The sequence below is a fragment of the Heteronotia binoei genome, chromosome 4 (assembly GCF_032191835.1).
Source record: "Heteronotia binoei isolate CCM8104 ecotype False Entrance Well chromosome 4, APGP_CSIRO_Hbin_v1, whole genome shotgun sequence".
NCBI lineage: Eukaryota > Metazoa > Chordata > Lepidosauria > Squamata > Gekkonidae > Heteronotia > Heteronotia binoei.
The window spans coordinates 20,412,063-20,437,127 of record NC_083226.1 but is presented as its reverse complement, the minus strand read 5'-3'; the positions used below and the strand labels follow the sequence as shown (position 1 = coordinate 20,437,127).

The 25,065-nt window shown below is 47.4% G+C and overlaps 1 protein-coding gene across 1 annotated transcript in view; it reads right to left on the bottom strand.

Moving 5' to 3' along the window:
* Positions 1-25,065, bottom strand: part of MLF2 (myeloid leukemia factor 2) — a 449,608-nt gene that overhangs the window by 162,277 nt on the left and 262,266 nt on the right. The gene's annotated exons all lie outside the window — the stretch shown is intronic.

Genomic DNA, 25,065 nt, shown 5'->3' with positions numbered 1-25,065 from the left:
CTGGTAAGACCTCACATGGAGTATTGTGTTCAGTTTTGGGCACCACATTTTAAGAAGGATATAGATAACCTGGAATGGGTCCAGAGGAGGGCAACAAAGATGGTGAGGGGTCTGGAAAGGTTGAAGGAGCTGGGCATGTTTAGCCTTGAGAGGAGGCGGCTGAGAGGTGATATGATCACCATCTTTAAGTACTTGAAGGGCTGTCATATAGAGGATGGTGTGGAATTGTTTTCTGTGGCCCCGGAAGGTAGATCAAAACCAATGGATTGAAATTAAATCAAAAGAGTTTCCGGCTCAACATTAGGAAGAACTTCCTGACTGTTAGAGCGGTTTCTCAGTATAACAGGCTTTCTTGGGAGGTGGTGGGCTCTCCTTCCTTGGAGGTTTTTAAACAGAGGCTAGAGGACCATCTGACAGCAATGAAGATCCTGTGAATTTAGTAGGAAGTGTTTGTGAGTTTCTTGCATTGTGCAGGGGGTTGGACTATATGACCCTAGAGGTCCCTTCCAACTCTATGATTCTATGATTCTAACCTGGTTTGATCCCCCACTCCTCCAGTTGCAGCTGCTGGAATGGCCTTGGGTCAGCCATACCTCTCGCAGGAGTTGTCCTTGAAAGGGTAGCTTCTGGTGAGAGCTGTCTTAGCCCTACCTACCTTCCTTCCAGAGTGACTGTTGTGGGAATGGTAAGGGAAAGGAGATTGTAAGCCGCTCTGAGTATCTGATTCAGAGAGAAGGACAGGGTATAATCTGCAGTCTTCTTCTAAGCAGACTATTTCAGTCCGCTTAGGAGCACGGGTGGGAGGGAAGGCCCAAGCGGGCGGCCTCTCCAGGCAGCTGACTGCTATGGCTCAATGGACACACCGGGCCTATCTGGGAAATCAGTCCTCCTTGAGCATGTGTGTTAGCAGGACCCATGGCAGACACTTTGGGGACAGTGTTAGCAAGCTGTTCTATAGATTTCTGGACACATGAAAACGCCTTATGCAGAATCAGTCCCTTGGTCCATCAAGGTCAAATCTTGTTTTCTCCAAGTGGCAGCAGCTCTCCACCGTCTCCAGTGGGGGGCTTTCTGAAAACTCCCACCAGGTCCTTTTAATTGGAGATGCCAGGAATTGAACCTTGGACCTTTTGCATGTCAGCAGATGCTCTATCACTGACAGTGCCGGATTAAACCCCGTGGAGGCCCCTAGGCAGTCGAAATCTTGGGGCCCCCCTTTCAAATTATCTCAGAGTCTGAGTGCCTGTCCCACCACCCATGGCCCCCTCTGCAGCCTGCAGGCACCTTCTTGAGAGCCAGTTTGGTGTAGTGGTTAAGTGTGCAGATTCTTATCTGGGAGAACCGGGTTTGATTCCCCATTCCTCCACTTGCACCTGCTGGAATGGCCTCGGGTTAGCCATAGCTCTCATAGAGTTGTCCTTGAAAGGGCAGCTGCTGTGAGAGCTCTCTCCAGCCCCACCCACCTCACAGGGTGTCTGTTGTGGGGTAGGAAGATAAAGGAGATTGTGAGCCGCTCGGAGACTCGGAGATTCGGAGTGGAGGACAGGATACAAATCCAATATCTTCTATCTTCTTCTTCTTCTCAAAAGCCCCTTTGACAAAGCTGCAGGGGAGAGGCAGAGAGAGGCAAACTTGGCGACAACGCTAGCAGCAGCTGCACCAGGCAAGTCGGGCAAAGAGCAGCTCATTTTCCGGCTGCTCGTGCAGGCTGAGAGGGCTGCAAGCAGAGGGAAATGGGAGGGGGGGAGCTGGTCCGTGGCCCCTACAGGTATGGGGTCCCGTAGGCCAGTGCCTACTTGATCTAATTGTTAATCCAACTCTGATCACTGAGCCGAGGCTGGTGCCGTCCCTGCAGACTTCTCTCAGAGGCTTAACCATAGTTCTGTATCCTGATGAACATGACCAACATCGTTGAGCTATACGGAATTATGAAGGAGGGAGTCAGCATTTAGATCTATTTTGGGAATTGCACAATAGCTCAGGCTTGCATTAGGAAGATGAAAAGGAATGTCAGTAGGGTTATGCAAGTTGGTGGATGTGGATGGACACGCAATCAAATTAGAAAGAGGAAAAATCAGATAAAGAAAGAGAGGCAGGACAGCAACCAGCAAGGGCGTTTGTAGGATTAAGTATACTGGGTGATGGTGTAGCTAAGGGGCAATGTTCCCTCTAATCTGCAGAGTCTCGAGAGCAAAAATTCTACTTTGTGAGCTACTTGTATTAAAGTTGTGAGCTACTGCATAAATTAGTGTGCTCTGGGGTCATCCTTCTCGAGAGAAAATAAGAATGTGTGAGCAGGAGGCTAAAAATCTGTGAGCCAGCTCATGCTAACTCAGTTTAGAGGGAACACTGCTCAGGGGTCCTCAGCAGGTTACCATGATGCCTGCCAACCCCTTTTCTGCTGCCCTCCAGATGGGTTCTCAGACCCCTGCCAGAGGGGGGGAAATCCCGCCTCCAACTGGCCTGAAGATGACAATGACATCACCTCGATGTGATGACATCACCTCATTGACACCGCACAGTGATGCTCTAGTTTTGGGGCAAAAGTCTATGTACAATAGGCTACAAACCATAGAGTTTTGCCCAAAAACTACAACGTCACCCCTGACATCAGTGATGTGATGACGTCACTTCCAGGTGAGGCATCATGCTGTGCGCACAAACTCCATGCAGCACATGATCCCGGAAAGCACCCAGGATCCTCCCACTGGCTGCAAGGTAGGACTTGGCAGCCCTACCTCCAGATGGGTTTAGAAAGTGGGCAGGACCAAATGGGGCTTTTGTCCAGCAGGTCTTCTGATTGGTCATTATGGATTTGATTGGCTATGCATTTCTTTTAAAGTTCCTTTGGCAGCAGCTGCCACTACAGCACAAGGATCTTCACTGCGTGACTGAAAGTCAACTGCAACAGCCATTTTGTGGCTGGCTCCGCCTCTCGAGGCAGCCATTTTTGTGGCTGCACCCACTGCTCTGTGGCGGAATCCCAAATGTGCCCGCAGGCTCAAAAGGTTGGAACCCCTAGTCTAGCTTAAGAGCGGGAGCACGGGCTGCAAACCCAGTGCTGTCTCTCCACTGGGGCTGTTTCCTTATGGGCCTGCTGTCTCTGCTGCTCGTGGTGGCAGAGTCTTGGGTTCTGGTAGTCCTGGATCTGGACTGGCCCAGCCAAAGGATAGCTGTCACTGGACCTAGAATGTCTGCAGGATCTCCCAATGATGAGGTCTCAACTGCAGGTTCATGGTGAACAGCTGCAGGACTCAGAGGCTGTGAGTTTCCCTGTGATGGGGCCTACTCTCAACCACTGACTCTTGGGGCACAGCCTTGGGTGTCAGAGGCTCTAGGTCTGAAAGAAATCCTATGATGCTAGCATTTCCCTGAGCTCCCTGACTGGCCGCAGACAACGTCCTTTGCTAGAATTCATCTGGTTCCTCTTCTGACATGTCCAAGCGTGACTTAGCAGGGGTCATGACAACATGGTGATTCGTAAGAACATAAGAGAAGCATGTTGGATCAGGCCAATGGCCCATCCAGTCCAACACTCTGTGTCACAGAAGAACATAAGAGAAGCCCCGTTGGATCAAGCCAATGGCCCATCCAGTCCATCACTCTGTGTCATAGAAGAACATAAGAGAAGCCATGTTGGATCAGGCCAGTGGCCCATCCAGTCCAACACTCTGTGTCACATAAGTACATAAGAGAAGCCATGTTGGATCAGGCCAATGGCCCATCCAGTCCATCACTCTGTGTCACAGAAGAACATAAGAGAAGCCATGTTGGATCAGGCCAGTGGCCCATCCAGTCCAACACTCTGTGTCACATAAGAACATAAGAGAAGCCATGTTGGATCAGGCCAATGGCCCATCCAGTCCAACACTCTGTGTCACAGAAGAACATAAGAGAAGCCCTGTTGGATCAGGCCAGTGGCCCATCCAGTCCATCACTCTGTGTCACAGAAGTACATAAGAGAAGGCATGTTGGATCAGGCCAGTGGCCCATCCAGTCCAACACTCTGTGTCACAGAAGAACATAAGAGAAGCCCTGTTGGATCAGGCCAATGGCTCATCCAGTCCATCACTCTGTGTCACAGAAGAACATAAGAGAAGCCATGTTGGATCAGGCCAATGGCCCATCCAGTCCAACACTCTTTCACACAATGGCTAAAAAAACCCCATCAGGAGGTCCATCAGTGGGGCCAGGACACTAGAAGCCCTCCCATGGTTGGACCCTCCCAAGCACCCAGAATACAGAATCACTTGCCCCAGACAGAGAGTTCCAACAATACGCTGTGGCTAATAGTCACTGGTGGACCTCTGCTCCGTATGCTTATCCAATTCCCTCTTGAAGCTGACTATGCTTGTAGTTGCCACCACCTCCTGTGGCAGTGAATTCCAAGTGTTAATCATCCTTTGAGTGAAGAAGGACTTCCTTTTATCCATTGTAACCCGACTGCTCAGCAATTTCATTGAGTGCCCACGAGTTCTCGTATTGTGAGAAAAGGAGAAAAGCACTTCTTTCTCTACCTTCTCTATCCCATGCATAATCTTGTAACCCTCTATAATATCACCCACGTTGGTAAATCTGAGCTGTAAAATCAGTAACAGCTAATTTGAAAAGCCCTTCAGACACCCTCTTCCGCCTGCCTGCTCGCTTCCTGGTTTGCTTTTTAATGGCGGCTTTGCCAAACTGCAGATGAGGTCTTTGATGATGCTGTGGACTTTGTTCTTCTCGTTTCCATGGCTTCCAACTGAAGAATCTCCTTGTTGGCTTTAAAAAAAAAAACCCGAACATTGGCTTAATGTCATAATGTGGTTGACAGAACTCTAGTGAGGAAAGGGAACGTCCTTTGGAAGTGAAAAAGATAGAAACTAACATTTGGCAAATATTTCATTCTCCTCTTTTCTGCTGTGACGCCAGGTTTTCTCAATGCATCTGATGAAGAGATCTTCAAGGCCATTAATAGCACGGTGACCCTTTCGTACATGTTGAACCCTCCAGCTACAAAGTATGTGAACACCACGGAATTCCTCCTGACCCAGGAAACAGGAGAAAAGTCCGTCTCCCTCAGGGGCGGTGGTTTCTGCTCTCCAAAAACGATACCCAAAGTCCAGTTTGAAGACGGTGGGAGGTACCAGTGCCGCATCAGATTCAGCCATGGGTGGTTGAATAGGACCATCCATTTGGTAGTGATGAAAGGTAAGAGTAAATATTCTTCCCTTCTGTGTAGTAGCATGAGTATAATTTAGGAATATGAGATTTCTGCAGGCCGTGGAATCTTAAGGGCATGCTTACACTGCTTGTACTGGAACTGGGGACTGTGAGCAGAACAGCTGTTGCAGCTTCACACATATTTATTGTTCATTTCTTTGTCATAATGTATACCTCGCCTTTCCGCCCTCATAAAGACCACTGTGGCAGTCTATCACCCCTTAAACAGGCAAGGATGTGTTCAGTTCAACAGTCATCCCCTTCCAACGATTATCCAAAACTTTATTAATGGAATTGCTCCCCAAAAACAAAAGCATCTATCAGAACCAAAAATTGAAACAACTAGAGCAGCGACAAGAAACTTCCCATGTCCAGCACATTCAGACTTCATAATCAAAGGACAAGATCAGATTGGTCATACCACTTTTCCTGAGCCAAGAGGGTCGCAGGGCTGGCATTGCCACAAGGCGAACTAGGTGACTGCCTAGGGTGCCAGCCTTCTGGGGGCACCAAACTGGGCGCCCCCCATGTGACTCGGTGATGTTATCAGTGCAAGGGGAGGGGTGCCAGAAGTTAGCCTTGCCTACGGTGTGAGACCGTCTAGGGGTGGCCCTGAAAGGACCATCCCTCATTAGACTGTGATTTCTTGCCGGAGTCTTCCTTCTGGCTGTTCTTCATACATCTCAATCTCAGCTGATGGTGGAGAGTGGCATCAAGTTGCAGCTGTGTTAAGGCGAGTTCTTATAGCAATTTCAGGGCAAGAGAGGGACAGAAGTGATTTGCCATTGCCTGCCTCTGTGCAGTGACTCTAGGGTTCCTTGGTGATTTCCAGGGCTTTTTTTTGTAGCAGGAGCTCCTTTGCATATTAGGCTACACACCCCTGATGCAGCCAATCCTCCTGGTGCTTACAGTAGGTAAGAACATAAGAGAAGCCATGTTCGATCAGGCCAATGGCCCATCCAGTCCAAATTTATATACACACACACACACATATATATATATACACATATATATTAATATATACACATACACGCACACACACACACACACACACACACACACATATATATATACACACTGTGGCTAATAGCCATTGATGGACCTCTGCTCCATATTTTCTCCATCCCACGCATAATCTTGTAAACCTCTATCATGTCACCCCGCAGTCGACGTTTCTCCAACCTAAAGAGCTCCAAGCGTTTTAACCTTTCTTCATAGGGAAAGTGTTCCAACCCTTTAATCATTCTAGTTGCCCTTTTCTATCCTTTTTCCAATGCTATAATATCTTTTTTGAGGTGCGGTGACCAGAATTGCACACAGTATTCCAAATGAGACTGCACCATCAATTTATACAGGGGCATTATGATACTGGCTGATTTGTTTTCAATTCCCTTCCTAATAATTCCCAGCATGGTGTTGGCCTTTTTTATTCCAATCGCACACTGTCTTGACGGTTTCAGTGAGTTATCTACCACAACCCCAAGATCTCTTGGTCAGTCTCTGCCAGTTCACACCCCATCAACTTGTATTCTTGGCCCCAATGTGCATTACTTTGCACTTGGCCACATTGAATCTCATCTGCCACGTTGACGCCCACTCACCCAACCTCAACAGATCCCTTTGGAGTTCCTCACAATCCTCTCTGGTTCTCACCACCCTGAACAATTTAGTGTCATCTGCAAACTTGGCCACTTCACTGCTCACTCCCAACTCCAAATCATTTATGAACAAGTTAAAGAGCATGGGACCCAGTACCGAGTCCTGCAGCACCCCACTGCTTACTGTCCTCCACTGCGAAGACTGCCCATTTATACTCACTCTCTGCTTCCTATTAATTAGCCAGTTTTTGATCCACAAGAGGACCTGTCCTTTTACTCCATGACTCTCGAGCTTTCTAAGGAGCCTTTGATGAGGAACTTTATCAAAAGCTTTCTGGAAGTCAAGGTAAACAACATCTATCGGGTCTCCTTTGTCCACATGTTTGTTCACCCCCTCAAAGAAATGCAACAGGTTAGTGAGGCAAGATCTTCCCTTACAGAACCCATGCTGAGTCTTCCTTAATAACCCATGTTCATCAATGTGCCTACTCATTCTGTCCTTGATAATGGTTTCTACCAACTTTCCCGGTATTGAAGTCAGACTGACTGGCCTGTAGTTACCCAGATCTCCTCTGGAACCCTTTTTAAAGATGGGGGTCACATTTGCTACCTTCCAGTCCTCAGGAAAGGAGGCAGATTTCAATGAAAGATTACATATTTTTGTCACAAGTTCAACTTTGAGTTCTTTCAGAACTCAAGTCCTGTAAGAAGAGCCCATAAGCTCTTAGAGGAATGGCTACATCAGGGGTGTGTGGCCTAGTATGCAAAGGAGCTCCTGCTACAAAATGCCCTGGTGGTCTCCCATCCAAGTACTAACCAGGGCAGACCCTGTTTAGCGTCTGAGATTTGATGAGACTGGGCTAGCCTGGGACCTACAGGTCAGGGCTATTCTCTACTAGAATCAGCTCATTAACAGAGGTTCTTCACTTCTCTGACCTTTGTCGCAATCTGCAATTGACCTAAACTAGGGCTACCAGTTCTGAAGAACTGTAACTGCTTGCCGTATATGTAGCTGATTAATGGGGTTACAAATCCTGAACAACAGAATTACAGTACTAAGCAAGAACCGGAAAAGGATATTGCACAGTAGGGTTGAGGGGAGGAGCCTAGTAGGCCAAAGGGGCGGGGTCCATGCAGCCAGGGTAGTGCCCAGCAGGAAAGAGAACAGGGCCCGTCTGAACTGAATAGTAACAGAATACAGATGCAAGTGGGAAAAGGTGGGTCCTGTAGACATTGCTTTAGTCTATTCTAGCAGGAGCTCCTTTGCATATTAGGCCACACCCCTCTGATGTAGCCAATCTTGCAAGAGCTTACAAGGCTCTTTTTTGTAAGCTCTTGGAGGATTGGCCGCATCGTAGGGGTGTGGCCTAATATGCAAAGGGGCTCCTGCTAGAATTCCACCCCTGGCTTTAGTCATCTCAGATACACAGTGATCTGTCCTCAAGCCATCTTTTGCAGACTTCATTCCAAATCAATGCAGACTAATCTAACACAATCCAAATCCTGGGTGTGCTACAATCAGAAAGCCGGAATTATAGTAGCACTATCTTAAACTGGCCCAGACCTGGATAGCTGAGGCTACCTGATCTTGTCAAATCTCAGGAACTAAGCAGGGTCCTCCCGGGCTAGTATTTGGCTGGGAGACCACCAGGCAATACCGGGGTCAAGACACAGAGGCAGGAAATGGCAAACCAACTCTGAGCGTCACTTAGAGGGGTGCACAACCTCAACTGCATCCCTATTTCACTTCTTGGAACAACCCAGAAGTGCCATAGGTTAGCTCTAAGAATTTCTGGAAACTAAAACCACAGAGTTTTCAGCAATTTCTAGAGCTACCCCTTGCCATTTCAGAGTTGTTTTCCAGAAGTGATGTAGTGCCTCCCTCATTCTTAGATCATGCAGAATATAAACTCAGTTAACAAAAATAAGGTTAAGCTTTAAAGTGCCAACTTACACATATAATCAATGTTAAACCAAAGGATATAGTTGGTGAGTTGACAGATACTTTATTTTATGTGCTTTAAATTCTGCCTCAGCTCGCATTACCAAGAAAAAGAATTTGGGGTGGGGGTGGGGTTTAATCCGTTCTTTTCTTGTTATTTTCTTGTTGGAGAAAATTACATTTAGGCTGCTGGATAGAAGAAGAAGATATTGGATTTATATCCCGCCCTCCACTCCGAAGAGTCTCAGAGCGGCTCACAATCTCCTTTACCTTCCTCCCCCACAACAGACACCCTGTGAGGTGGGTGGGGCTGGAGAGGGCTCTTACAGCAGCTGCCGTTTCAAGGACAACCTCTGCCAGAGCTATGGCTGACCCAAGGCCATGCCAGCAGGTGCAAGTGGAGGAGTGGGGAATCAAACCAGGTTCTCCCAGATAAGAGTCCGCACACTTAACCACTACACCAAACTGGCCCTCCAGCCCCAGAATAGCCTGATCTTATCAGATCCTAAAGCTAAGCAGGGCATTCCTGGTTCATATTTGGATGGGAGACCACCAAGGAGGTCCAGGTTTGCCACACAGAGACAGGCAATGGAAAACCACTTCTGAACATCTTTTGCCTTGAAAACCCCACTAGGGATCACCATAAGTCAGCTGTGAAATGATGCGGGGTGGGTGGGAAGAGCTGCTTTTATCCATGCTGTGGATAAACACAGGTAAATAGGTAAAGATAGTCCCCTGTTAAAGCACCAGTTGTTTCCGACTCTGGGATGACATCGCATCACGATGTTTTCACGGCAGACTTTTTACGGGGTGGTTTGCCACTGCCTTCCCCAGCCGTCTACACTTTCCCGCCCTCCCCCCCACAAGCTGGGTACTCATTTTACCGACCTCGGAAGGATGGGAGGCTGAATCAACCTTGAGCCGGCTGCCTGAACCCAGCTTCTGCCGGGATCGAACTCAGGTTGTGAGCAGAGAGCTCGGACTGCAGTACTGCAGCTTTACCACTCTGCACCATGGGGCTCTTGAGCCCCAGTATAGCCTGATCCTATCAGATCCTAAAGCTAAGCAGGGTCAGCCCTGGTTTGTATTTGGATGGGAGACCACCAGGGAAGTCCAGGGTTGCTACATAGAGACAGGGGGTCACCACTAGGGGTCACCATAAGTCAGCTGTGAAATGATGTGGGGTGGGGGGGAGAGCTGCTTTTATCCCTGCTATGTTTTCCCAACAGGTGTATGAGCAGCAGAACAAATGAGCAGTTGGGGGGGGGGGGGACGGCTTTTCCCAAGGAGAGAGCAGGAGATAAACGAGAAAAAAATTCTCTTTCCCTCTGTCTTTTTCCCTCTTGCACATCACTCTCCTCTTTAATAAAGCAATCCTGACAGCTATGTTTGCAAAGGCGGGGGAGGGGGGGTGTTTAAAAGAAGCGGGAGAGAAACATGGATAGCTGTTGGGATATTTATTTAAAATTCAGAGGTGATGTTCAAGCAAATCGGAGACAAGACACATGCTTTAAAAAAGAGAAATTAATCTTTACTGGAAAACATTAGGGTAAGGTATTATGGATAAAAGAAAACGAAACAGTGGCTATTACCTTGCTTCCTACATCCCTTGCTACCTTGCTTCCTACATGGCTATTGTTACTAAGTGATGTGGTCCTTGGCTTTCTTGTTCCCAGAGGGCACAGGGATGGGGAGACCAGCTGTAATGTTTGCATGCAAGTTCAAAGCCTTCTTACACACAAGGTGCTAACTGACCAATAGTAAGGTTTAGGGGTGGAATTCTAGCAGGAGCTCCTTTGCATATTAGGCCACACACCCCAGATGTAGCCAATCCTCCAAGAGTTTACAAAAAAAGAGCCCTGTAAGCTCTTGGAGGATTGGCTACATCAGGGGTGTGTGGCTTAATATGCAAAGGAGCTTCTGCTAGAATTCCACCCCTGGTAAGGTTACACGTCAAACTGTTTCCTTCCTGGTTTTCCCCGACTTACTACAGAAAGTTTCTAATTGGATATAAGCTACAAATACAAATATCCTGTTTACTGGCAAATAACATTTGTTAACTTAACTCATAATGGCTAAAATGTAAATAACTTTATCCCAACAATGGCTCTCCAGAATCAAAGCTCTCTTTGCCAGATAGTTATCCAACAAAGGGAGTTTTGACTCTTGAAAGCCCACACCCTGAAAATACAGTTGGTCTCAGAGGTGCTACTGGATCTGAATCATGCTCTTCCACTGCAGACCAGCAGAGTTGCACACAGGGGTCGTTTTGTAGAAAAATGGGTGGTGAAGCTTATTAGCATAACTCATTAGCATATGCCCCACCACTACCCAAAAGCAACCCAGTGCAAGAAAGGAGAGTCCCAGGCGAGTGAGGCCTGCTTGGGTTGGCTAGAGATCCAGCCAGCCCAAGCAGGCCTCGCTCACCTGGGGCTCTCCTTGGCCACACACACCTCCCACAGTCAAAAGGCCAGCAAGCCACCTGCTGCCCAAAATAAGAAGTGGAGAAAGGGTGGTGTGGGTTTCTCCAGGGGTTAATGAGGGCTGCTGTGGGTGGCTGGTTGCTCTCCGCATCCTGGGATTGTTATGCAGCTGCAACTACTATTCAATGGACAAGATAGGTGGGGGGAGGGGGGCATCAGAAAGGTTCAGGGGCTGTGCTCCTGTGAGCTCCTGCTGAATTCGAGGCCTGGCTGCACACATCTGAAGTTCTCTATATCTCTGTTCACATCTGGTTGTAAGGAAGAGCCCTTGCTCGTTCACTTTGCAAATGCAACAAGGAGCGAGTTCCTGAATACTCTAAAGCTTTGGATCACCCAGTCAGCTGGACGCACATTGACTGTAGCATGAGAATTACTCAACGTATGTATAAGAAAAAATCAAGTGTACACTGTACGCAGATTGCACGTGAATTCACTGTAACTTGTAAGCGGGGCTAATGTGTAGCTGAGGTCTCTGTGTGCAATAGAGCTCAGATGTCGTTGAGCAAAACCTGCAACCCCAAAGACACTAATCAGGGTTGACCCATTCTTAGCTTCTAGGATCTGATGGGGTCAGGCTATCCTGGGGCTATCCAGCAGCCTAAAGGTATCTTCTTCCAGCAAGAAAATTAAAGGGTTAAATCCCACACACACAATCCTTTGACCCTTGCACAAAGAGGGCTGGATTTAACCAGTTTTTCTGCTGCTGAGCAAAGGAGGAAGGGATCAAGAGGGGATTGGATAAACATATGGAGCAGAGGTCCATCAGTGGCTATTAGCCATAGCATATTTTGGGAACTCTTTGTCTGGGGCACTGATGCTCTGTATTCTGGGTGCTTATGGGGGGGAACAGTGGGAGGACTTCTGGTGTCCTGGCCCCACTGATGGACCTGCTGATGGCACCTGATTTTTTTGGCCACTGTGTGACACAGAGTGTTGGACTGGATGGGCCATTGGCCTGATCCAACATTCTCTTGTTCTAATTCTCCCCCCTTTGACCACCCAAAAAACTACGTTTGAGATCGACCACGCTGGACAAAAGCCATATGGAATGGGGGTTTTAATAAGGAGGGGGCGTTGGCTAAGATTGAGTGGAAAAGCTGGTTGGACCCAACCCGCGATTTCCCTGTGCGTTTTCCTTTCTTGTCTTCCCTGCAGTCTCTGCTGAACCCCTAGGGCCACTCCCTAAAGAAGGCGGGGTGAAACTTTGCTGCAGCATCTCAGCTCCTCCCCCACCCGGGGGTCTGTTGCGATGGGATGCTAGGAACGGAAGCAGAATCGTTCCCCACTGCCTCGTAACCCAAAAAGCATCGCAGCAGACTTGCAGTCTCATTGTTGGGGAGAAAGTGAAGATCAGCGTGAACTACACTGTGGGTATGAACCGAGGGGAGTAGCTGCGTTCGCCCAATGCAACCTGCACACCTTGGGGAACCTGCAAGTGCAACAGTTATGCTCATTTTATTTAAAATACTTACATCCCATCTTAGATTCAAGGGGCCTAACAAACACAATGAAAACTTGCCAAGATGTAACATTTACGCCGGCTTCCGTGGGTCAGACCCCCTTTGTCAGACCCACGTGGGTTGCACAATCACTTTGCTAACTCTAGGACTCTCTTCAAATAAAGAAGGCTTCCAGCGTAGTCAGAAAGCTGCCTTTATTGAAAGATAGAAACAGTATCAATACACATTTGTGTCAGAAGAAGAAGAAGACTGCAGATTTATACCCCATCCTTCTCTCAGAATCAGAGACTCAGAGCGGCTTACAATCTCCTATATATCTTCCTCCTCCACAACAGACACCCTGTGAAGTGGGTGGGGCTGAGAGAGCTCTCACAGCAGCTGCCCTTTCAAGGACAACTCCTGCAATAGCTATGGCTGACCCAAGGCCATTCCAGCAGGTGCAAGTGGAGGAGTGGGGAATCAAACTCGGTTCTCCCAGATAAGAGTCTGCACACTTAACCACTACACCAAACTGGCTCATCATTGGGGTTGGCCAGTACTTACACCTCATCTGGGGCCGTTATGCAGCCCGCCAAAAGTACAATGCAAAAAGCCCACATAAAGCAGAACAAACTGATTCCCACCGACACCTTCTATTCCCTAAACATGAAGCAGTGAGAGCTGTCTCTGGGAAGAGATAAAGCGGCCTTGAGACAGCAGCTTCACTCCCTTCTACAGGGCATAAATGGATACTTGTGTTTGTTACAATGGATAGAGCAGGGGTGGCCAAACTGCGGCTCAGGAGCCACATGTGGCTCTTTCACACGTATTGTGTGGCTCTCAAAACCTCCACCACCCCATCAGCCAGCTTGGAGAAGGCATTTCTCTCTTTAAATCACTTCTGCAAGCCAAGTCAGCTGGTGGCTTGGGAAATGCATTTAAAGTTGCTTTCCTTCCACCTCTCCCTCTTCCTTCCTTCCTTCCTTCCTTCCTTCCTTCCCTCCTTCCTTCCTTCCTTCCCGCTCTCAAACTTCTGACATTTATTTTATGTGGAAAGGAAAGGTCCCCTGTGCAAGCATCAGTCGTTTCTGACTCTGGGTGACGCTGCTTTCACAACATTTTCACAGCAGACTTTTTACGGGGTGGTTTGCCATTGCCTTCCCCAGTCATCTACACTTTCCCCCCAGCAAGCTGGGCACTCATTTTACTGACTTCAGAAGGATGGAAGGCTGAGTCAACCTCGAGCCGGCTACCTGAAAACCCAGCTTCCGCTGGGGATCGAACTCAGGTCGTGAGCAGAGAGTTTGATTGCAGTACTGCAGCTTTACCACTCTGTGCCACAGGGCTCTTTTTATTCTATGTGGCTCTTACGTTAAGCAAGTTTGGCCACCCCTGGGATAGAGCAAAGCCAGAGCAAAGCAAGCACCAAGCACCCTCCCCCATTCTTAGGACACAAAGATATTTCAGCATACAGAAATATACAAACAGCAAGGCCCTTTGACACCTCTCTTGTCTTGTCCTTCTAGGGTTGCCAACTCCGGGTTGGGAAATTCCTGAATAATTGGGGGGTTGTGCCTGGGGAAGGCAGGACTTGAGGAGGAGAGGGGCCCTCAGTAAGGGACAATGCCACAGAGTCCATCTTCCAGAGCAAATGTTTTTTGTAGGGGGACCGATCTCTGTAGTCTGGAGATCAGTAGTAACTCCAGGAAGCCTCCAGGCTCCACCTGGAGGTTAGCAACCAAAAGAGTAATGTGGAAAGGAAGCAGGTAAAAAGCCCAAAGGCATCCACAATAAACCAGCCTGAAGTATGAATTTTCACACATTTATAACATAGAAAACTGATACAAAAGTGTAATGCATATTCTTCTCTACACCGGCTACTGCTGAAAGAAATAGGAGCGTTGGGACTCTATTTTCACGGCCTTTGCCACACCTCAGATCTACCACTTTAAGGAATAAGTACATTTGCTGCAAATGGAAGGACTGTGTATTCGGGTGTGATATGCATTGCACTTTTGTATAGGTTTTCTATGTTATAAACTGGTGAAATTTCATACTTCAGGCTGGTTTATCGTGGATGCCTTTGGGCTTTTTACCTGCTTCCACCTGGAGGTTGGCATCCCTACAACCTTGTTTCACCTCCACCTCTTCCTGCAGAGGAGGCCACGGAACAGACTTCGTTCATGCTGAGCGGCGTGGTCTTGGGAGCAGGTGTGCCGCTGGTGCTGCTGAGCCTCACAAGTGTGTGCTTGTTCACCTACATAGCTATGAAGAGGAAAAAGGTGAGCCTTTGGGCATCGATGAAGGGAAAAGGGGAAGCGGAAAGTCTCAGCCAAATGCAAAAGTTGATGGCGGGGTGGAGGGGCATGCTGGAAAGAGTAAATGTGGAAGAAACACTTGTTTTCCCTTCTTTTCGGTAGCAACGAGCAGCGAGGATGGCCCAGGCGAAGCAACAGTTGCTTGCGAAAAGGACTTGCCAGTGTCAAAGGTAAGTAGGTTCCAAGGCATCAACCGAGTGGCAATGCACAATGTGCCTTATGACCAAAGTAGACAATATATGCGATGTGTACCCAGCTGGGGGCCCCTAACTTGACTTGTGTCACAACTGAAGTTGGGAAATGAACATAGATCCAGGAGGGCAGCGGTGTTGGTCTGAAGCAGCAGAACAAAGTTTGAGTCCAGTGGCACCTTTAAGACCGACAAAGTTTTATTCAAGGTATAAGCGTTTGTGAAGAAGTGTGTGTGTGCACAAAAGCGCATACCTCGAATAAAACTTCGTTGGTCTTAAAGGTGCAACTTTGTTCTCTTGAGAAATGAACTTTCACATGCGTTCCAGCCGGGCCAGAATCAGATTCAACCTTCCCCTCCTCGCTGTTGTCTCAAACTGAAATGGCCACAGGGGGGCAGTTTGCTCTGTTGTGGGGTCCATGTGCTGCAACCGATGCATATGGAATCCACATCAGGGCAAACGTTTTCCTCCCATAGCTGTTCTTGCTCAGGAAAACAGCAGGAGGGAAGGCTAAAAGCCATCCATATTGTGTTCCCCAGTAAATTTGGGTCCAGAGCATTTGAAAACATTAGTTCCCTGAACTCACAGGTGACTGCAAATCAGGTGGGACCCCCCCCCCCAATCTAACATGACACACCTAGGGGTGGAATTCAAGCAGGAGCTTCTTTGCATATTAGTCCACACCCCCTGGTGTAGCCAATCCTCCAAGAGTTTACAAGACTCTTTTTTGTAAGCTCTTGGAGGATTGGCTACATCAGGGGGTGTGGCCTAATATGCAAAGGAGTTCCTGCTAGAATTCCACTCCTGGTCACACCTATTGTCTAATTTGGCCCTTAGTCTTTCTGAGTTTCCTTTGGAGGGTTGCCAGCCAAAGCGATACAATACAGAAAATGGCACATCAAGGACCTTGGGCAGTGACACTCTGATTGTGGGGCAAAACTCTATAGTAGAATCAGCTACAAATCATAGTTTTGCTCCAAACATCGCAGCCTGACCTCCCTAGTTGGATCCAGCCCTCTTTGAGCAAGGGCCAAAAACAGTTTACGGGGATAGGCTCTGGGTCTGAATAAAAGCCCACCCAAGCCTAGATCAGTAACTGAGGTAAAACGGAGAGGGACAAGATGGTTTGCTTTTCAAAAGAGAACAAGAACAAAGTTTACCCAGTAAAAGCATACAAAGTGAGGTAAATTGTAACATTTAGCCAGGCGTTGTGAGGCTTCAGGCTTCAAACTGTACATGCCTCAGGAAAACACTCTCACAGGCAGGTTTGTAATATATCAGCAGAGTACTTTCTGAAGCCACTTAGTTATGCTTTAAAAAAAATCTAGCAAACCCTACTTTCCTACTGTAGCGCCTCAGTACATTCAGTTTTCCAGACACAGAAACTTAACCAAAGATGTTATATCCCCTCAGGACTTTAATTCATACTCCTGTTTAATTCACATCTTTCTCTCTCCACACTCAAAACCTCATTCCTGGCAAGGGCTGCCAACCCTCAGAATTAGGGCTGCCAGCTCTGAGTTGGGAAATATCTGGAGATTTTGGAGGTGGAGTTTGGAAAGGGCAGCATTTGGGGAGCGGAGGGGCTTCAATTGGGTGTAATGCCACAGAATCCACCTTCCGAAGTGACCACTTGCTCCAAGTGAACTAATCTCTGTCTCCTGGAGATCAGTTGTCATCCCAGGTGATCTGTAGCTACCCTGTGGAGGCTGTGCAATACTACACAGTAGGGTTACCAAGTTCCCACCAGGGAGGGCCTCAATTCGCCGGTAGGACGCAGGCTGCCAGGGGGATCCCTGCCCTGAAGAGCCCTGTCAACATGCACCATCATCAGCATGATGACATCATGAGAGGATGCTCTAGGACTCATGCTAAAAACTCTATGGTGCTGAGTTTTACCGTGATTACTAGAGTGTTTTTGGCGTGATGCTCTAGAAATCACAGTAAAACTCTATGGTATCATAGAGTTTTAGCACAAGTCGTAGAGCATCCCTGCGTGATGGCCCCAGCGCGATGATGTCACTTCCGGGTGACATCATCATGCCACAGCGGTGGAGGGACTTGGCAACCCTACTACCCAGAGTCAATGAGGGGGCAGGGACTTCAAAAATAGGTGTTGCGTAATGCCGTGATATCACCTCTGGTTTCCTTGCTGCACTGTTTTCGCACATAAGGAGAGAAACACCTCCCCACCCTGTAGCCATTTCCCCTGACAACAACAGCCCAAGAAGAAAACTGGAAGTTCCTTTATGCCATCTCACAGCATTCCCTCACAGTGCCGAGCAAATGCGTGCTGTTTAAAGTGGTTTCCCCTATGTACATCTGACTGAGCTGGATCACGCATCAGCGACTCACTTCATGCCAGGTGTGTTGTTGTATAGTTTGGCCCAGAAACTTCTTCAAGTGTAAAAGCACATCCTGTTTTTCCTGCTACCTGTGAGCCTGGATCTTAGAGAATGCACGTCCCTCTTTTCTCTTCCAGGGATCAAAGTAACGATTACTACCATACCTGAGAGCCAGCTGCAACTCTGCCCGCGACACCTAATATCAAGTGGCTCATTTCACTGCTTTGCCTTGTTGTTTCTCGTATGTAACACATGCACCCACATTGCAAGACGGAGACGCGCTGAATGTGATTGTGAATACCAATGCCTGAAATCCTTGGACGCCTGATCTGAACTTCTCTCGAATAATGATATAATAACGGTGCATTCATGAGAAGAGAGTTTTGCCCAAAGGCTTCCAATCTGTTCCGCTTTATTCTCACCAGTGATCTCGTTCAAAAGCCCATGTGTGCAGGCAGTGGCTACACTGCTTCATCGACTCAGACTTGCTCAGAGGTTTTAGAACCCCAGTTCCCCTTTAATGGCAAGCTGCTTTGCCCGATCCCTCTGTGACATCACAGCAGCTGACCAATGGCTGCAGGGAGGGTGGTGACCCTCCCCCTGCCACGCCCACTATGGCTAACTGAGACAGAAAGGATCACATGCCAGTGATAGATGTTTAGAATGCATGTATTTACAAGCATTCAAAAAAAAATTCCAATTAAACTAACATTTTCCCCTAGTAAATTAATTTGTTGCTTTCAGGTAGTACTGCTTCTGATACATTTTCCTTCTCGTTTGACAAAAAATTGCACAGAGCAGCAGCTGGAAAATGACCTTGGGCTCATGTCTGCTTAATATGGGTACAGTCAGATGGGATTATACGATTTCTTGATAGATTCATAGCCAGAAATCTGGTTTTATAGCCAGCAATGTGGCGGTAATAAGACATAATAGTACGTGAGCAAGGGGAGGCAAGTAGCCAGCAATTGATTAATAAAAAACAGCAGACGCTTCAGCACAAGTAGGTATTTAATAATATAATAAATTAAAACTTCATATTAATGCACATTTTTTAAAAAATATAGATGCCAATTGCCTACATGTTTGTCAGCTGTCCCTGTGTATTTGCTCTTGGGAATTAGAACGTGGCAAGGGAGAAGGCAGATTTAGATCTTTTGAAGCAAATAGAGTCTGAACGGTTTTTTCTGGCATCTCTGTAACAGAAGGACTTTTAACACTTTCAGTCCAAAGGGGCCGTGGCTTAGTGGCAGAGCATCCGCTCCGCATGTGGAAGGTCCCAGGTTCAGTTCCCGGCGCCTCCAGGTTAAAAGATCAAGAGCAGCCTGAATACCCCAGACTAGGCTGGTCGGAGCTTGGATGCTCTGTAAGAATAGCCCTGGTTAGTAGTTAAGGTTGCCAGGGCTGTGCTGGAAAATACCTGGAGACATTGGGGGTGGATCCGGGAGAGGGCGGGGTTTGGGGAGAGGAGGGGCCTGAGCAGGGGACAGTGCCACAGAGTCTGCCCTTCAAAACAGCCATTTTCTCCAGGGGAACTGATCTCTGCCAGCTGGAGCTCAGTTGTCAAAGTGGGGGGTCTCCAGGCCCCACCTGGAGGCTGGCAACCTACTTATAAGAGAGACCACCAAGGAAGTCTAGAGTTGCTGTGTGGAAGCAGACAATGGCCATCCACTTCTGAATATTACTTGCCTTGAAAACCCTGCGAAGAGATCACTATAGAGTCACTAGCTTTGTGTTGGGAAAGACCTGGAGATTTGGGGGGTAGAGCCTAAAGAGGGTGAGATTTGAGGAAGGGAGGGACCTCAATGTGGTATAATGCCATAGAGCTCACCCTCCAAAGCAGCCACTTTCTCCAGGGGAACTGACCTTGGACTTCTGGAGATAAAGGGTGTTTTTACACTGACAGTTTGTGACTATCACCGCACTGGAAATTCACCTTTTACATTACCTAACATTCTCACAAATGTTTTGCATCATTGCTGCCCGAAGCATCTACATTTGTTTAGGTGAGATGAGTTCTGGCGCTGCTTTTGCAACGTTTTTCTCAGCTAGTTTTGATCCAGTCATTTCTCTACAAGCGTTTCAAACTTGTATTGTAGACGTTTCCGTGCTTCTAAAAGACTCCTCCAAAAGCCACAAGGTGCAGTAATTTGCATGAGAACTGACAGCACTTGACATTTTTACATATCATTGCTTGCCTCTTGTAATCTTGTAATTTGAATGTGTATTGTTTTTGCAGTGTTGACACCATTTCCAAGCAATCGTATACATTTAACTAAGCACTGGTATTCTGTCTGCCCTCTGATCAGAGACACCCCCCCCCCCCATTGAAACACTTTCAGCAGGAACTTTAGAAGTTTGGCTACGCAAAATGAGCGCAGCACATCCACAAATGTAAAAGGAAAATAATTAAAGCGGAACGGTGGCAGGCGATTTGAAGACTCTAAAACTCTGGATCAAACTGAATGTAAAAACACCCTAAGTGTAATAGCGAGAGATCTCCGAGGCCACCTGGAGGTTGGCAACCCTAGGTCACCATAAGTTGGTTGCAACATGATGGTATTTAATAATAGTAATTAATAGTAGTGGGTGATGTGAAAAATGGCAGCCTGAATTTGGGTTTTGGCAGGGCCTTTTTTTGTAGCAGGAACTCCTTTGCATATTAGGTTACACCCCCCTGATGTAGCCAATCCTCCAAGAGCTTACAGTAGGCCTTGTAAGAAGAGCATTGCAAGCTCTTGGAGGATTGGCTAAATCAGCCTATTATGAAAAGGAGTTCCTGCAAAAAAAAAGTCCCTCATTTTTGGTCTATCGAGGTCAGTCTTCTCTGATCTGACTGGTAGCAGATCTCCGGGGTTCCTGGCAGAGGTCTTTCACATTGCCTCCTACCTAATGTTTTCAGCTGGAGGTGCAATGAACCTGGGACTTTCTGCATGCAGAGCAGATGCTCTACCTCTGGACCACATCCTCTCCCCCATAATAGAAGCTGCAAGTTCAAGGAAAGAGCCAGGAATTTCAAGGTGGTACAATAACACAGGCACCGGTGTATTAACAATGGCAAAATTCAAAATTGCACCGGTTGAATTATTACTCTCACACATAAAGTGTGTAAATAAGCATTAGTGCAATATAAAACAATACATGCAGCAAAACATTAGAACGCACACCCTCTCATCGCTCCCCCAGTCCATTTTCCTTGTCAAGGTCTTAGAGGCGTTGCCTTCTGCTGCTTTTTGCAGTCCAGACCTCAGGCGGAGTTGGGGGCGTCATTTTATACAACTTCTCTTAGAGAGAGCAAAGACCATATTTCCTGGATTATTTACGGTTTTGTAGGCATAACCCTTTGTCAGTCTTCTCTCAATGCTGCTTTTAGCCAGGCATTGCGAATTTCAAGTTGGCTGGAGAGGGCAGGGTAGAAACCTGAGCTGCACCGTAGGCCCTAAGAATGCTAGAAGAGGCTTGTCTCATGCAAGGCATCTCTAACCATTCTCATCTTGCAGAAGTGCATCTGAAGTTCTAATTGCTCAGCTGCGTGCAGCTTGTGCCCTGTAACCAGCACAAATGATCAACAGCGACCCTGCAGTTCCTGCTTAGCTGGTGGAGGAACAGTAAACTTTGTGTTGGATTCAGCTTTTCTAACATGGCAAACTTTCCAGGCAAAAGTAGTCCTTCTCTTGGTATTGCTGTTTTAGATAAAATAAAATGGATTATATATAGCTCGAGATTCAGTGCCTTGTTTTGTGTGGGTCAATTAGGGCAGTTAGGTCCCCTCTGGCCATTGGCAGGCGATGGGGGTAGGGTTGCCAGACCCCACAGAGGGCAGTGGAACCCCTTCTTTGGGGGGCTCTTCACTGCCACTAGCCAACTGGCCGGCAAGGGGATATCTTGCCCCCAGCTGGCATGAAAGGCAACATGATGACATCACCCAGAAGTGATGGATAGTAAAGTGGATAGCACATGGATAGTAAAGTGCTGGGGGAAGGTTTCAGAGGACGCCCAGTAGGTTAAAAGCCTGGCAGAAGAGTTCCGTCTTACAGGCTCTGCAAAACTTAGGTAAGTCCCTCAGGACCTGGATCTCCAATGGGAGCTCATTTCACCAGGTAGGGGCCTGGATCAAAAAGGCCCTGGCCCTCGTTGAGGCCAACCAGGTGTCCTTAGGACCAGGGATTACAAGAATCATAGAGTTGGAAGGGACCTCCACGGTCATCTAGTCCAACCCCCTGCACAATGCAGGAAACCCACAAATACCTCCCCCTAAATTCACAGGATCTTCATTGCTGTCAGATGGCCATCTAGCCTCTTTAAAAACTTCCAAGGAAGGAGAGCCCACCACCTCCCGAGGAAGCCTGTTCCACTGAGGAACCACTCTAACGGTCAGAAAGTTCTTCCTAATGCTGAGCCGGAAACTTTTTTGATTTAATTTCAACCCATTGGTTCTGGTCCTACCTTTTGGGGTAGATGATCAGAAGATGTCGTGTAGATGATCTCAAAGCCCAGGGGGGGCTCATATGGGGAGAGGTGGTCCTGAAGAGGTGGCACAACTCATTTGCATATGCCACACACCCCTGATGACACCAGAAGGTGTACTAAATTATATCAGCTCAGCATCTACCTTCAAATGCTTCTTGAATTATAATTGTCATAATAAAACCTGACTCCCCTCGTACTTTTTAAATTACTTTCTCCTATGTGGCCATAGCGACATGATGAAGATTTCCATCTGTCTGCTTTATATGTTTGGGTTACTTTCCCCTTTTTTTGGTGGGGAAAAATATTAGAAAGTTTGTCAAATCTTAGAGTTCAGCAAAATTCTCACAGGGGGTTTGAACAATGGAGCCCAGAAGCAAATATCTGGGGGGTAGGGTTTAAGATAGAAAAGGCACAATAAAATTTAGAGGTTCGGGAGCTCCACTCCGGTGAGCTCCTGACCAAAGGAAAACATTTCACCATCACCCCACAGCTAGAAGAATGCACAATATTCTAAATATGAGTACAATCAGACTTATATAATGGCATTATGATGCTTTTTAAAAACACACATATATCCGGTCCCTTCCTAATAATTCCTAGCATTGCATTTTCCTTTTTTTCTCCCTTCCACAGTTTCAGAACACCAACTTGACATTTCCAGTGAGCTGTTTTCGTTTGACCCAGGGATTTCTTTCCTAAATGGTTACAGCCAATTCAGAACCCAACAGCAGGAGATGTGTGTGCCGGGGATTAGCGGTCCCTGCGCGCCTTCATTTGCATTTATCAACAGAGCGGCTCATCTGTCATCTTGTTGCTCACTCATCCGGGATGGAGAGATTCATCTGGAGCTCTTGGCAATCTGTTTCCATGTTGCCATCTTGGGATGACGAGGTGTCAGTTCTCTTTCCTCCCTCCCCTCCGTATGTCCTCTTGCCAATCCACCCCAGTTTCCTGCTGCTTCCCCGGTTCTCTCTGCTTTCTAACTCCCACCAAGAGAGTGTGGGCTGGGTTTTTTTGTCCCTAACGAATTCCTGCAGACCTATCAAATCTCACAGGACAGCCCTGAGCTGGATAGGCCAGGCAAGCCCGATCTTGTCAGATCTCAGAAGCTAAGCTAAGCAGGGTGAATTCTGGTTAGTACTTGGATGGGAGCCCTCCTTGGAATACCAGCAGTTGGGAGCGCATGGGCAAGCTTTATTCAGCCGACTCTCTGCACATCCTCCAGGTCCCCAGTAGGGGTCAGTCACCAGAGGTCAACATGACTACCAGATGCAGACACACACACACAGAGCCATCTGAAACTAATTCTTGAAATTTAACTGTGAATTGGTTTGTCTGATTTTATATTTTGTTTTTATTTTGGAATTGTTTTATCTCTGCTGTGACCCTCCCTGAGCCTGTTTGGGAAAGGCTGGATAGAAATGTGAATAAATAAAATAGGAAAAATACCCCAGATTTTTAAAAAAAACCTTACATGGCTATGATGAGTCAAAAGTAAGGTTGCCAGGTCTCTGTGGGAAAATACTGGGAGACTTCGGGGGTGGAGCCAAGAGAGGGTGGGGTTTGGGGAGGGGAGGGGCCTCAGTATGGTACAATGCCACAGAATCCATCCTTCAAAGTAGCCATTTTTTTCAGGGGAGCTGATCTCTGCCAGCTGGAGCTCAGCTGTAAAAGCCGGGGATCTCCAGGTCCCACCTGGAGGCTGGCAACCCTAAAAGTAAGTCTGGAATCTTCAGAAATAAATTGGGTCCGGGAGGGAACAGCCAAGTCCAGGTCTTCCATGTTCCCCCTTTTTTCACATGCCTCAATCCAGGCTCTGTTCCCCTTTCAACAAATGCCTCCCCCCCACACACATAACCCCATCGATTAATAAGTTTTCCCACACTTTTATATGCGGTCTACTTCCTTAAGAGTCAGTTAAGGTTAGGTGGCTCTGGGGTGACAGAGCGTGAGACAAGAAACGACTGGGAAAGTCTTGAGGACTGAAGAAGCAAAGCTCGACACATTCCTTCGAGGCCAACCCTCTTGAGAATAAGCGGAACTGCTTCTAAATAGTCCCCAAAATAGCCACTGAGTGAAGCTCTCTACCAGCCCTACATACTGGGGAAAATCAAACAGCAGTGTTAGGGCTGCCAAGTTCAATTCAAGAAACAGCTGGGGACTTTGGGGGTGGAGTTAGGAGACTTTGGGGCAGAGTTGGGAGACATTGGGAGTGGACCTAGGAGCAAAGTTGTGACAAGCATGATTGAACTCCAAAAGGAGTTCTGGCCATCACATTTGAAGGGACTGCACACCTTTTAACCCTCTCATGGATTGCTGCCTTGTCATGGCGAGAGGGCTTGCATGGTTCAATGAGGCTGTGGGCTATGCCATGCAGGGCCACTCAAGATGGACAGGCCATAGCTGAGAACCCAGTCAAAATGTGGTCCACTGGAGAAGGAAATGGCAAACCACTCTAGTATTCTTGCCAAGAAAACCCCAAGAACAGAAACAAAAGGGTAAAAGATATGGTGCTGGAAGATAAGCCCCTCAGGTCAGAAGGTGCCCAATATGCTACTGGGGAAGAGCGTTCAAGTAACCACAGAAAGAGTGAAGTGGCTGGGCCAAAGCCGAAAGGTCACTCAACTGTGGATGTGTCTGATGGTGAAAGAACAGTCCAATGCTGCAAAGAACAATACTGCATCGGAATGTGGAATGTAAGATCTATGAATCATGGTAAGCTAGATGTGGTCAAACAAGAGATGGCAAGACTGAACATCGACATCTTGGGAATCAGTGAACTAAAATGGACAGGAATGGGTGAATTTAACTCAGAGGATCACTACATCTATTATTGTGGTCAAGAGTCCCGTAGAAGAAATGATGTGGCCTTTATAGTTAACAAGAGAGTGAGGAAGGCAGTAATGGGATACAATCTCAAAAATGACAGAATGATCTCGGTTTGTATCCAAGGCAAACCATTCAACAGTAATTCAAGTCTATGTCCCAACCACTGATGCAGAAGAAGCTGAAGTGGACCAGTTCTATGAAGATCTACAACACCTTCTAGAATTAACACCAAAAAAAGATGTCCTCCT